Consider the following 15,784-nt stretch of genomic DNA (forward strand, 5'->3'; position numbering starts at 1 on the left):
CCTCCGTGGGAACAAATACCCTGCTAGGAAAACCAGAACAGTAATTGATAAATTGCTGGAGGCTCAGATTTGACAAGTCTGAGAGTGAAAAACTCCAGGGGGATCCAATTATAGGGGGCCACCACTACATTTTGGGGACTTTCACCTCCAGGAGCTTGACCAGGTTCTCACAGTGAGTGCTGGAGAAAAATATCCTCTTGCTTCCTGCAGTGGGAAGGGAAAAGGAACCATTTTGAAAAACACTAGAGCACTCTAGTTCTTCTTAACAAGATCTGCCCTTAGGAGAAACTAATTAACCATACTTAACCTGCTGGGGTTTTATCAGAGGCTAATTGAGCCAGGGGAAGGGAAATACCCAACTCCAGCCCACTCTAGCCTTCCAGTTTCACATAAGTGTGGGGGAGGGGAGGTGATGGAGGGTGCAGGAGAGGAGGTGAATCAGAGTAACACTTGTGAAGTTCACAGTCAAGAGGTGTAGGCTCACTGAAACACTGAGACCTAATCATAGGACTACAGAATGCTTCCCCTGCCCCCATACCTCACCATCACATTAGTAAAGGCTTATTTACAGCAGTTTCTTTTACCAAGTACATCATGTCTGGGTATAAGCAAAAATTGCAAGATATAGTAAAAAAGCAAAAAACACAGTTTGAAGATACAGAGCAAGCAGAACCAGATATGGCTGGAATATCAGACCAGGGATTTAAGACAGCTATGATTAATATACTAAGCGCATAAAGCAGGCAGCAGGCAAAAATAGATGTGCAATTTAAGCAGAGAAAAGGAAATCCTAAGAAAGAACCAAAAAGAAGTGTTAGAGATTTTAAAATACTGTAACAATCATGAAGAATGCCTTTGATGGGCTTATTAGTAGTCTGGATATGGCTAAAGAAAGAATCTCTGGGACTTCCCTGGTGGCGCAGTGGTTAAGAATCCACCTGCCAATGCAAGGGACACAGGTTTGAGCCCTGGTCTGGGAAGATCCCACATACCGTGGAGCAACTAAGCCCGTGCGCCACAACTACTGAGCCTGCGCTCTACAGCCCGCGAGCCACAACTACTGAGCCCACGTGCCACAACTACTGAAGCCCGTGTGCCTAGAGCCTGTGCTCCACAACAAAGAGTAACCCCCGCTCACGGCAACTAGAGAAAGCCCACACACAGCAGCGAAGACCCAACTCAGCCAAAAATAAATAAATAAATTTATTAAAAAAAAAAAAGAAAAGAAAGAATCTCTGAGCTCAAGGATGTATCAATGGAATCCTCAAAAACCGAAAAGGAAAAAGAATAAAGACTGAGAAAAATAGAATAGGACTGTAAAATAACTACAAAAGATGTAACATATATATAGTGGGAATACCAGGAGGAGAAGAAAGAGAGAAAGGAACAGAAGAAAAATTTGAAACAATAGTGACTGAGAATGTTGTTGAACCCAACTTTGTGTGCCCGATGCACAGTGAGGCCAAACAAACCGAAATGTCAGAGTTTGGAGCAGAAAAAGGTTTATTGCAAGGGCCAAGCAAGGAGCACGAGCAGCTCATGCTCAAAAAAAAGCCCAAACTCTCTGATGGGTTTGAGGGAAGTATTTTTAAAGGCAAACTTGGGGGTAGGGCTGCAGGGTGTGTGGCTTTCTTCTGATTGATTGGTGGTGAGGTAACAGGGTGGTGTCCCAGGAATCTCAATCAGCAGCCTTTTGGTTCCAACCAGTCTGGAGTCCATGTGCTTATGCTCAGCCTGAAGTTACCATCCTCCAGCTGGGTGGGGGCCCCAGCACCTGTAGAAGAGCTCTGAGATATATATCAGATGACTGTGCACACCCCCGAGGAGGAATCGGGGTGCTGCCCCATCTCTGCCCTGCTGTTTCTTGACTGCCTTCCCTTTGTTTCTGTATCCTGTCACTTCCCTAATTAGTACCTGTTTGAATCTGTTCTTTGAAACCCAGAAAAGGTCTGGGAGGATGAAGCTGTTTTCCTACAAACAGCAGGGTATGCAGAAAGGCTTTTGTGTCTAGAAGGACCCCACAGGGTTCTGCTCAGTTTTAAGAATTTTCCCAACTTAATTTCAGACACCAAACTGAAGATTCAGAAAGCTCATAGAATGCCAAGCAGGATAAGTACCCCTGCTAACTACTCCTAGGCATATTGTATTTTTTTTTTTAATCCTGAAAGAAGCAGGGCGGGTGGGGAAACCTTACCTATAGATGAAAAAAGATAAGAATTATAGCTGACTCCTCCTCAGAAACCATCCAAACAACATAGCAGAGTGTTTTAAAGCGTCAAGAGGAAAAAAACGTAATGCACTGTGGAATGGTGTAATTTATTTTTTATTTTATTTTATTTTTTTCAACATCTTTATTGGAGTATAATTGCTTTACAATGGTGTGTTAGTTTCTGCTTTATAAAACAGTGAATCAGCCTAAGTGTCCATCGACAGAGGAATGGATAAAGAAAATGTGGCACATATATACAATGGAATATTAGCCATAAAAAGAAACGACACTGAGTTATTTGTAGTGAGGTGGATGGACCTAGAGACTGTCATACAGAGTGAAGTAAGTCAGAATGAGAAAAATAAATACCGTATGCTAACGCATATATATGGAATCCAAAAACAAACAAAAAAAAGTTAGGAATGGTGTAATTTAAATGGCTCACCACAATATTTTGAGGTCTCCAAACTGGAGAAGTTCAGGATTGATGTGAGGGGCCAAGCTGGAAAGGCCTGACACGCCTCACAATTTGATACAAGGGATTTTTCCATTTGGTCTCTTTTTATCAGTTGCCAGGGGCACTTCATAAAATTACTCACCAGATATGGGAAGGTCTTTCAGTTTTATCTGAAGGGTGTGTTCTACTTCACTGGAAGAAAAATCAGTTTACATTTTACCGGTTTTTTAAGATTTCTGTATTAGTCAGTCTATGCTAAGTGTTATACAACAAACAAAACAAAAACCTAACCTCCCAAGTCTCTGTAACACAATTAAGTTTATTTCTTCTTCGTGGCACAATCTAATGTAGGGAATAGGAGAGGGGGACCTCCAATCCACAGTCATCATTCAAGGATCCAGGCTTCTTCCACGTGGTAGCTTGCCATCGTCGAGAGCCTTGGAGTCTTCAGCGTTGGGCCAAATGAAAGATACATTTCACTTCTGCCCATGAGCCATTACAGCCACGTGGTTCCACCTAACTGTAAACGATGCAGATAAATGCAATCCAGCTCTGTGCCCAGTTTCTCTTCCTTAATTTCCATGTGAAGACTAAAATTAACTGGCTCTATATTTCTGATTTATTCCAGTATTTTTTTTGTGACAGTCGTTGCCATAGTTTTCCCTTCCCAGCTCTGGTTGTAGGCGGTCATTTGGATATTAACTGGATATCGTCATGACTTTTAGATACATATCATAAACACCTGAATATATTTGCTTTCTCATAAATTGTTTATTGTTCATATTAATTTAATATGGCAGACAAGAAAATGAGTGGTGTTTACAAAACCTATTTTAACGTATCTCCTATGTCTTTTTAAAAATTTTGTAGCAGAGAATTCACTGAAGCAGTGGAATTACATGCTACTTTACAGAAACAATTATGTGACTCAAGAGACTCTTGTTATAATAAACCATAAATTTAGCCTTAAACTTTCTAGTTATCAGTATGAATAGTAAAGGGTTATTTGATCTTACACGGATCCTAATGATTTATCGTCATAATCATTTCATAAAATACTTTGGAATGTAGGCAGAATGGAGAAGAGAACCAGTGAGTTGGTAGGAGTTACTGAACACAAATCCCTTTTTGACTTCCTGTGAAATTGTCATGGAAGTTCACAAATTTATAAAAATGCTCTACGCATAGATTGTATTTTTTGTGAATGAAACATTGAAGGAGTAGAGCTTCATATTTGACCCAGGCAGTTGATGGGGGTTGGGGGTTTGGATGGGGTTCAAGAATAGGGAGAGTCTAGATGAGATTCTGTGACAAAACTGTACAATGTACCCGTGAACTCTTCTGATTCCAACGTGCCTTGTTTTATGATTATATAAGTTAACAGCCCTAATAATCAGAAACCTACTCAAGTGGGCTCCTAGCTCTCTGCTTAATGATAAATTGGTTAGAAGCTAGACATGGTTCCTTTTCCCAAAGTTTAAAATCAAGGTGTAGGGAATTCCCTGGCAGTTCAGTGGTTAGGACTCCACCCTTTCACTTCTGAGGGTTCAATCCCTGGTCAGGGAACTAAGACCCTGCAGGTTGCACAGCGTGGCCAAAAAAAAAAAAAATCAAGGTATGAACTTTGCTTATTAAATCACTCAAAGCAGCTTTGATAAAGCTTGACACTGTAATTGCAGTTATGAGTTTCCATTCTTTTTAGAAAAATACAGTTTTCTTTAATTAAACATTTGTTAATGTCAAAAAAAACAAGTCAAGGAAAAGTATGAAAAAATATCCAGGTCACATATAAGAGAGAAAATAGTCCCAGTCCTGAGCTGGGGCAGATTTTATTGATATATCTGATGTAATTAGCTGCTCCTTCTGAGAAGAAATTAGAATTCTACTTGGTAGATTTTAATGAGTTTAAAAGCCACTTCTGTGAACCCCACCCTTTGTCTCTCAGCCCTGGGAGAAACTCTCAAAGAGTCAAATGATCTTAGACTATAGTCCTTCATTTTCTTATCTAAGTATAAGTGTTTAAGCTCTCTACTTTACTATCAAATGTCTCTACCAGACGATAAATCATTCACTTGGTTTTCTCAGAGAACTTTTCCCTTGTAGCAGGCTTGCAATAAAATGTTGACTCCTTTTAATGATTTCATCTGAGAAATTTCTTTACAGATATTTTTCAGGGGATTTTGTGATTTTTTTAAAAATTCAAATTCAACTGAGAGATGTAACACTTAAATCTTCATCAGCTTCATTGTTGAATTTATTCATTTCCTTTCCAAAGTCTTGCTTTTGATAGGATGGCTTTGATAGGAAGCCATAGCCTCAGGACATTGATGCCTGAGGGGAGGACAGGGGGGCATCTCAATGGGAGAAAATATTAGATTCAAAAGTTAGCATAATTATAACAGGGAAGAGCCAAATCTGACCACATGTTGGCTCTATTTCTTTAACTTTTGCTTCCCGTTGCTTTTGTTCACTAAAAGGATACTGTCTATACGTAATGGCCTGCCTCGGGGAACCCTGCCCCTCTGCCTGAATGTTAAACCAAAATGCCTTTGTTCAAGGAAACATCCGGACCCCATCCATCTGTGGATGGCTGCAAGAAAGAAGAAATTTACACATCCCCTGCCGGAGGCTGGCCATTCCAGGGGATATTTGCAAAATTTATGGCCGTTTTACTTTACTTCCTCACCTCCTCCCCCTCTCTGTTCTATAAAAGAAACTGACATCCAGACCCCGATAAGATGGTTTTTCGGAGACACTAGTCTGCCATCTTCTCGGTCTGCTGGCTTTCCCAATAAAGTCATATTCCTCGCCTCAGCACCTCGTCTCCGATTCACTGGCCTGCCCTGGGGTGAGCAGGGTGAGGTTGGACTCAGTAACATAATTAGAAAGCCAAGAGAGACCCAGGACGCAAACTGATGTGTGGTATAAGACAGTTGCCCTCCAGCTCTCTGACTCTAAACTCTAAAAGCCAAGGATGAGATAGTATATTGTCTCTCCATTTTATAGAAGGCTACTTATTTAATGCAACTTAACTTTTGGGGGAAAAAATGTAAATTTCTCTGTGCATCAGTTGTTTCAGGATATTATTTGCTAATTCCCTATGGACCGTAGGAGGACTGACTAGGAAGAATGATTTAACTCTAACATCTGCTCTCTAAATGGAATAGACTTGCCTCAGCTATCTTGACGTGAACTATAAAATGTACATTTTTGAAAATATATAGATTTTTAAAAATATAAGATAACTCATCAATGTTATAAAAATTTCTTTCTTTATATATTTTTCATTAGATGACTTTTAGTGGTACCACACCTCTTGTACTGCCTCAGGGAACCCTGCCCCTCTGCCTGAATGTTAAACCAAAGTGCCTTTGTTCAAACACTCAACTCCAGCACATCTGGATTTTTCTGGTGCTGCGCATTCACCGCACCTGCAATATCTGTCGCTATTGCCGTTGCCATTATGAATAATGGAAAATGTATTAATTAAAACATGATATTTTGAGGCACCAGCCTCACAAAGTATCGAGGAGAAAGAAAAGATACCACTGCTGACTTCCCAGTTCTCCAAACACAGCACTTTTGTCTGTTGAGGAAGGCTGTAAGTGGTAAGTATTCCAGGGCGTCTGGTCGGGTGTCCACCCAATGGCACTCTACCTCATCAGGCCTCAGTGTGTCCTCACGTCCTTTCCTTGGTCAGCTCTGTCCCATGCTTATCCCCAGGTTGCCACCACATCTAAAATATCCCCTGACTGCTGTTGTTCCTGGATGTTCAGAGGGGCTGGGTTGTCAACCCACCTCCAACCTACCCCCCTGGAGAGCAATTATCTTCCCAGATCCAAGTCTCAAGTAATGACTCATTCTTTCCTTCTTTAAACCCCCTCACCGATCATTCCTTTTTATTATGTTCTACAATTCTCTGCTGATACTTCTTCACTAACACTAGCAGTTCTGAAATTGACTGCTTTTAGGGAAAATATACTTTTCTACTGAGATTTTTCTGAGATTTCTTTTAAGATTTCTCCTATATAACTTTACTCCCCCTTCCTTTAGTTTTCATGAGATTCAGTCAATAACCCCACATACGCCGGTCAGTCTGTCGGATTCCTAGGGTGAACACATTGGTCGTCACAGAAAGCTCAGCAACAGCTGAAAATAATTAGCACTAGCAGCTTCTAAAGAGAAATCTTCTGAAGGAGTGAATGGTTGGGAGCGTTGCCAATGGCAGGACGCTTGGACCAGCGATTAGGTCACTCCCACTGAGTCTTTGATTCATAGGTTTACTTCCTGTAAGACGCTTTACAAAATTATTGTTGAACCCAAGTTTCCTTGATGCAATGAAAGAGAAAAGGATGATCAGGTGAAATTCCAAGAGCAAAGGGAGAGAAATAGTAGCTCAAACCAGAAGATATAATGTGACGCATTACCCAAAAGTTGCTGTAGTTTGTTGACTAATTTCCCATGATCCCGTCAGTGAGTCACTCTGGCTGTCAGACTTCATTCCGGTTCATAACAGTGCATCACTTCTAAGAATTACCATCAAGGAGGAAGGAACTGGCCATAATCCATGAAGAGCAAAGAGCTACTCTTACCTTTTCCATTCTATATTTGAAAACGTTCACTTGTTTTTGAAGTGTTTTCTTTATATCATGATTCACTATTGTTCAATGGTAAGATATAAACAAAAGGGGCTTCCCTGGTGGCGCAGTGGTTGAGAATCTGCCTGCCAATGCAGGGGACACGGGTTCGAGCCCTGGTCTGGGAAGATCCCACATGCCACGGAGCAACTGGGCCCGTGAGCCACAATTACTGAGCCTGCGCGTCTGGAGCCTGTGCTCCGCAACAAGAGAGGCCGCGATAGTGAGAGGCCCGCGCACCGCGATGAAGAGTGGCCCCCGCTTGCCACAACTAGAGAAAGCCCTCGCACAGAAACGAAGACCCAACACAGCCATAAATAAATAAATAAATAAATAAAAGAAAGGCAAGTAACAAAAAAAAAAAAAAAAAGATATAAACAAAAAAACCACACTGTTATCTTTCCTGTCCTAGACACCTCAGCCCAGGACTCTGGAATTACAACATGAGACAGACCAAGAATTAGCCCCACCAGGACTCTGTGTCTGACAGAGGCCCCAGGGAAGGCCCCAGTGAGCCTCAGGGAAGCCTCAGTGAGCCCCAGGCTCCCTGGGCCCCAGGGAGGCCCCAGTGGCAGGGATCTGCCCCGCTGTTCTCCATGTCAGTCTTCAGGTCAGATATGTTCTCTCAAACACTTTGATTAGCTCTAACTATTCCTTAATTCATTGGAGCTATTCAGGCTGTCAACCCATACCCCTCCTCGTGACTCTCAGCCTCTGAAGCCTCTGAAAGCAACTCTGATGAGGAGGTGCCTTTTCCTAATATTTTACGTATTAGACATCATCTGGTTATTCAGTTTTTTTAGAGGTCAAGTGTGAGAGTAGTCCACATGTAGCTTCTGGTTTTACCCAGTGCCAACCATGACTATGGTCAACAAATCCACTGATATCAAAAGTTTTTGTGAACATTGTGGGATTTGTTAAAGATTGTGTAAGGAACAGGGAAAGGAGGAGTGACATTGCACACCACACAGCACATGACAATAAATCTTCATTAGTCCGTTGCTGTTGTTTTAAATTTCCCATTGGAGATACTTTCCTCTCTCTCCCTTTTCCCTCCAACCCAGCACTCACTCCCTCTGCTTCCTTCTACCTTTACTATGCAGAGTTCCTGGGTGCTGGCCAGCTTTTACTTTGCTAAGGGTTTATTAAAATCTTATTTCAGGACTTCCTTGGTAGTCCAGTGGCTAAGACTATGTTCTCCCAATGCAGGGGGCCTGGGTTCAATCCCTGGTCAGGGAACTAGATCCCACATGCCGCAACTAAAGATCTTGCATGAGCAATGAAGATCCCATGTGCCGCAGCTAAGACCTGGTGCAGCCTAAATAAATAAATATTTTTTAAAAAATCTTATTTCAACCAACCAGTCTCTCTCAGGAAAGCAACATCGGAGTACAATTTGAGTTGTTGCTTTAAAATGTGATTTTTCCAGATCATTGCATTACACAATCTGTAGTTTCTTGACTTTCCCGTGTCAAACTAATTTTTTAGATCCAAAAACAGAGCCACAAAATAGTTCAATTGGTTTCTCAAAAGTTTTAAACAATCCCAATTTTAGTTTTACTGGCATTCAGATAAATTGCTCTGTTTTTTCCCCCTTTGGTATTCCTACCTGCCTTCTACTATATCAGGATAGATGGTTCTGTGCAAGACTGCGTCAACTATTTACGTCTAAGTTTATCTTTTTTGGCGCTTTACTTCTTTTCTCCTTAAGTCTCCCACATTCCTTTTCTACAGGAAGCATGGAAGAGATAAAAGGTGACGGGAAAGATATTAGTTTTTGGCTGCTCACCTCAACTTTGACCTTCAGCATTCATCAGCTAACTTTCATGTCTAGCCATATACTTTAAGATGAGAAAAAAAAGGAAAGAAAGGAAAAGAACCAAAGGAGAGAGCAGTTTCTGTTTTCAATGCTGTGGAGGGCTGATTGTTAAGTTTTCTGAGTTCTGGGGTCATTCAATGGAAGTTTCCTTCAGAAGTCACTTGTTTCCCAGCACTGTTCCTTACCTTACTGGGTCACATCCATCATTTGTCTCATTTCTACAAATGCCTGTTGTCATACAGAAGAATAACCAGGAGTGTATCTAAGTACCAACTCATTTGCCTTGTTGGAATGGGAAAAAAGAATTTTTAAAATGCCTGTTATACTGATGATACTTCTACAGTTTCACGAAACTCAACTTGATATTTCATGAAACACATCTTATGTGCAACTCCTTTGCTGGTGCTGGGGATACAAATGTGTATGAGACAATTTCCTTTCTTTGATGAATTTACAATAGACGGCAAGATAATTTGACAATAGTTATCAAGAGTCATAAAGATGTTATTACTCCCAACAATTTATTTTAAAGGTAAGATCCAATATAAACTACATGATAAAAGGAGTTTATTGCAGCATGAATCATAACCAAAGGAACTGGAAACAACTTGTATAGAGGTCAGTAACAAAGTATAGTTAAGTAAAGATTAAAATAAAATATTGTCATTTAAAATAATAATTGTGAAGACGAAATAGGAAGATTAACCATAAGGATATACCACTGACATTTACTAAGTTCAATTTCATTATGGAGGCATGCTCAATTTCATTTTTATAGTTAATCAGACAGATTTAAGGATAAATACACCCTAAGAAGTATAGTATCAATATATAGGGTCAGGGAGTTTATAGAAATTAGGACAAGGAGAGGCTATCTCTTTTAAACAGACAAGAATTATACACTGGCCACTGAGAGAGGAGACTCCATAATATATTACAAAAAAGTTTTGGGGGCTTCCCTGGTGGCGCAGTGGTTGAGAGTCTGCCTGCCAATGCAGGGGACACGGGTTCGAGCCCTGGTTTGGGAGGATCCCACATGCCGCGGAGCAACTGGGCCCGTGACCACAATTACTGAGCCTGCGCGTCTGGAGCCTGTGCTCCGCAACAAGAGAGGCCGCGATAGTGAGAGGCCCGCGCACCGCGATGAAGAGTGGCCCCCGCTTGCCACAACTAGAGAAAGCCCTCGCACAGAAACGAAGACCCAACACAGCCATAAATAAATTAATTAATTAAAAAAAAAAGTTTCCTCATTAAAAAAAAAAAAGTTTTGGGGGAACAGTTGACTATAGGCTGCATGATATAACATTTTTCTTTGGGATCCAAAGTTTAAGTTTACGCAGCTGAAGCTTAGGCTGTTTCTATGACTGCTTCTTCTAACCTCCAAAAATACAAAAACATTCAAGTTATCTATATTTTCTATATAGAGCCCCCAAGTTGTCTTTAATAGAAGAAAAAAGCTAAGTATACATTTTTATTACAAAATAGCCTAAAAGTCTTATAACAGAGGAATAGTTCAGTAAAATTAAATTATGATACCTCAAGTACCTGGAGTATTATAGAAGAATTAACATGACAATTATGAAGAAAATATAAATGTGTTTGCCAATTCAATAAGTTAAAACATAAGAATAAAAATTATTATTGATTTTAAATACATTTGTAAAATTTTAATGGCATAGGGACAAATTCTTGCAGAGCATATGTAAGCATGTAAATAGTTGTATTATGGGTGGTAAAATTGTACGTGAATATTTTTTCTTTTATTAATTAAAATATTTTTATAATTAAATAAAAAAGTAAATCAAAAGCTGAGACTTAGTTGTCATTTTCTACTGAATTCATCACCTATGATGTCATCTATGATGACAGCCCACCTAGGAAGGAGGAAGCCACATCTATCTTTGAAACTGGAATAAGTTTTTAAAGACCCAAAGCTTCTTTGGGTCCTTACAGTAGTTCAGTGTTAGAACTTGGAATGTAATATTAAAAGAAATCGACTTCTATAATTTTTAGACAAATGTAGGCTGGAATCCAGCTCCTTCCAATCACAGGAAAAGCTACTGAAATGCTAGTACTCGATTTCCTTACTTGGAAAGAGAATAATAAGACCGACTTTTTTATTTGTCTTGTTTTGTTTTTGCTTATGTTTGTTTTGCTGTAAGAAGAATAAGTGCCTGGTATCTATCTGGTACACAGTAAACGTGGATGGGAGCTGGTGGGAGTGTTGGCCAAAGCCTGACCGCACTCGGGGGGACATTGACCTTGAGTTCACCTCCATAAAGGGCACAGCTCCTCCTGATACTACTTCAAGGAGGGCTTGAGGGAACAAAAAGATCTGGCCTCCACCAACACCCCTGCCGTAAATGTTGCCTTTGCGGAAAGAGCAGAGTACAAATAGAAGGATAAATAAACAACCATTCTTCTCCTCTCCATCCCTTCACTCTTGCAGACTAGTTGACACATACAAAGAAGCCAAGACTCTCCTTCCCAGCCCAAGGGAGAGGTAGGACAGGTGCTAATATTAGCTGTAACGCTTATTCATAAATTCATTCAACCAACATCTATGGAGCCACCAGAGATGTAAAGATCCTCTGGTGCTGGGTTTCATAAGGGATCAGCAAAAAGGGTCAAGAGAGAAAAAATGCTGAGCTTTATTTTAAGCTTCTGACTGTGTTTTCCATATCAAGCTTAATAAAAGCCTCATTGGGGCAATTCATCGCAAATGTCCTGCTTCTTAATTCTTTTGACAGAAACTAGCTACCATGGCAGACAAAGGGATTTTGCAAGGATTATTATGCAATGTCGTACAATCAGCCAAAACTGTATTATGCTCAGTATCTTTGAAGAGCCTGGCGTTCCTGCTTTGGAATGACTCAATGAAATGTCCTCCACGGTGTCTCTTGGGAGACTTACCTCCTGTCCCACGTATGTGTGGTCCTTCAACCACACCCAAACTTTGCTCCCACTCTCTGAATTTCCCAATCTCAAGTATTTGTCACACTGAGTTATTAAAGCACCCTGATTCACTTTCACTCACTTAAATAGTTATGTGGAAATTACTCATGTTGTTGGCTCCTGGAAAATAAATTTGTAATGATTTTTTCTGAGCTGTCATATAATATGCTTCCTTGACATCTGGAATCCAAGTGCGGTAGAGTGGAGTGATCACAATGCTATAGTGGTAACAGTTAGAAGACAGAGATATGATGGCAAAGTAGCCATTAGAAGAAAGACAATAAACTTGAGTTAAATTCAACAAGCAGATATAGAGTATCAATCAGGTACAAAAAGAATCTATGCTAGCTACGAAAAAGGCTACAAAATGAGCAAGATGTAATCACTCTGGAACCTTCAGAAGCTTATGACTTAGTGGAAAATGGATATTGACAAGTATGAAATGCCTTATAGATTACAAATAAAGTTATATAGCAGTACAAAGTAAGCAGTTATTAACCCTGGATTTGACAGCATATGGGTCATAGAATTCGTTAACATCTTGGGCTTTGTAGCCAGACAGGCCTGGGTTAAAATACTAACTTTACCATTTACTGGCTTTCTAGTTTTTCGATCTTAAGCAGATTACTTAATCTTCTGTGTCTCAACTATCTCAAAGATAAAATGGGTTTAATTATAATAATTATCTCATCAGATCACTGGGAAGGTCAATTAAGCCATGCATATGTGCCACGTAGCCTTCTGCGAGAAGGGGGAAAAGAGGACTTTTAGGTCAAGTGATTTCCTGTTAGGAAAGCAGAGTGGAAGTTGTACATACCCATCTACTGACATTTCACTGGAGAAAATGTAGTCACCTGGTCACACACAACTGAAGGGGGAGCTGGGCAATGGAATCTCTAGTTGGACAGCTAGAAAAAGGTAGAAAAGATCCGGAGCAATTATCAGATGGCCACGATCTCCAAAAGCAAATGCAATAATTCTTATCTGATGGTCAGACTTTTGATCCACATCCAGAAAAAAAGCCGCAGCTCTGTGAAAATGCCATGAACAGAGCAGGTGAGAACCAAATCCTCATCTCTATTCCATAGGAGAGGAGAGATGTTGCACTTCTAGAGTACACTAATTTGACATTTTGAGCGAAATTAGGGCAATAGAGAGGAAGCTTTCATCTGTGGTTTTCCCCTGGTGGCCTTCAGTTTTTCCTAGGCTGCTGTTGGAAGAAAATGAAACATATCAAAGGTGGGGAAAGGCAGAGAGAAACCAATCAGTACAGACACACTGGCTACAGGGCAAAGAGACAGCTCACAGCAGGGATGGAGACAGGGCATGCCAAGCAGAAGGGTACGTGGGTCTGGGATAATTTAATACAGTGAAAATATCCCTAAACACACTTGAATGTTCTCTGAAAGCATCATTGTGCTGCTGCCAAGCACAGAAACTGATGTTCATGAGGGTGAACTGGGTGAAGAACACCCCTAGAAGATGGGTATAGGATCCAATATTATTTACATTTTCTCCACCTCTCTTTATCCTCCTCCCTATCTCTCCTGCACCAAAGACCAATCCTGAGATAATTTCTATCCCAATTAAATGAGATTTAAGCGAACATTAAGAAAATACATTTAATGAGAAAAGAAATCTCAAAGGTGGAACCTGTAATCTAATGGAACAATTTCTGTGTGGTCAACAAGGAAGGTTAAATGGCCCAATATTCACAGAATCAAGCATTTAGTACAATTCATAAAGATATATTTAGTAGATAAAATTAAAATGCTGCCATGCTTTAAAGGCAAACTTTACTTACCCAGATAGCCTCATTACCCAATAGAATTATGCAAATCAGGTTAAACCTCATGAACTTGATATTTAATAAAGTTTCTCATTTTTTTCATACTTTAGTATGCAGAGAAAACACGTTTGATGACAATGAGAATGTCTCAATGGATATGTTTAAAATTATTATTGGTCATAATTGTGTGTGTGGGTGTTGTTTTACTTGTCAGTTTTCCAAGCCTAGAAGATGAACTTAACAAGAGTTACTAGAGCAGATTTTTCAATCACTTTTAAAATGTCACTTGCCGTCATTCTAATGAATTTGTCCAAAGAAGGAAAATGATATTACAGATAGCTCTAAAAACAATAATCAGAAATCAATTTATGTTTTAAGAATATGGGTCTGTGTGTATATCTGTATCTGATATTCTTGGTATTCCCAGCATTTCAAACAAATAATAAGAAAACACTGTGTCTGACTTGAACAAATTACTAAGCTTCTAGCGTCCCCTTCTGGACCTCAGGAAAGCTAAGAATTAAGAGAATTCAATTCCATCCAAAAGGATCTTCTGTATATCTACTAAGTATCGATTAGTGATTTTAAGTAAGATAACTCATACTCTTTAGCTGGCTTCACCCCCAAACGGAGAGTCTGCCATAAAGATACAGAGCAAGAAGTCATCTGGGTCTCAGGAACAAGGAGTAACCAAGACCTAGAAAGCTCTCAGAACACTCTCTGCCTCTCTCTGCGTGACTGCTTCGTTTATTTGCATGTCTTTATTCTGAAGGACTTTCTCTACTTCTTTCGACCATAGACAAACTGGTAATCTCTGGATTGCAATTCCAAATTTCCAGGACAGGGAAACATATTAGCCCAGTTTATTTCAGGTTTCTACTGCCAACCCTGCCAGCTGAGGCTGATGTGGCAAAATCCCATATACGAAAGCAGCTAAAAGGGAAATATCCCTAAAGTTAGGGAGGTAGTTCCCAGAGAAAGGAGATTATTTAGAGGTGGTCAAATAGTCTCTAAATTGTCCTTATACATTATATATTTAGCCTGGAATAAGAATTTTGGGAACAAAAGAGATGTTTATATTATAATCCCTGTCTTTACAAAGGTTACAATCTCATAAGCCCACATGTAATCATGAAGGAGTAAAATTTAGTACTGTGTTTAAGTACTGAAGTGATGGCTTTGATCGAAAGGGAGCTGAATATAGTGGAAACATGATGAAACCTCCTTTATGTATCCTTAGATGGGTCACAGATTCTTGATTTGTGGCTCTTCATCTTATCTGTAAAATATGGATGATTACATTTAACTTAAAGGCATTTTTTTGGTGATAATTAAGTGCGGCACCTACCAAACATAGTAAACAGCAGAATCCAGGTTAAAACAGTTTGGTTCAACAAGCTTGTATTAAACACATCCTTGGTGAAGCACTAGACTAGATGCTGGCAAAAGAATTAAACATAGGTGTTTGTTGTCCTTCGGAAACTCACAGACTGTTGGAGGAGGAGTGGGGGGGAGTGGAGAGGAGACAGATGAACAGTTAATTCAATAATGATTCTGGATGTGGTTTGGATTGATCTGACAAGGTTTCGGGGGGTGCTAGGACATAAACTGGGTCTTATGGAGGTAGATAGGACTTGAACAGGAACGCTGCATATCAAACTGGGTAAAACCTTGAGCTAGTTGACCCAGCTCGGCAAGGTTGACAGTTCACATTTTCTCTGTGGCAAGGAAGTTAATTAGTAAGTAAAAAGACCTTTTCCAAACAATGCTGGGCTTAAATAAAGGGGCTAAGGGAGATATCAATGCAATTTTTAAGCAGGTTTTTACATAGTAAAGGAAGTTATAAAATCCACAGTGTACATCATCTACCAATAGGTAGAATCGAAAGCATATTTTCTGCGCTCAGTGAAAATGAAAA

The sequence above is a fragment of the Balaenoptera musculus genome, chromosome 1, assembly GCF_009873245.2.
Source record: "Balaenoptera musculus isolate JJ_BM4_2016_0621 chromosome 1, mBalMus1.pri.v3, whole genome shotgun sequence".
NCBI classification, from domain to species: Eukaryota; Metazoa; Chordata; class Mammalia; order Artiodactyla; family Balaenopteridae; genus Balaenoptera; species Balaenoptera musculus.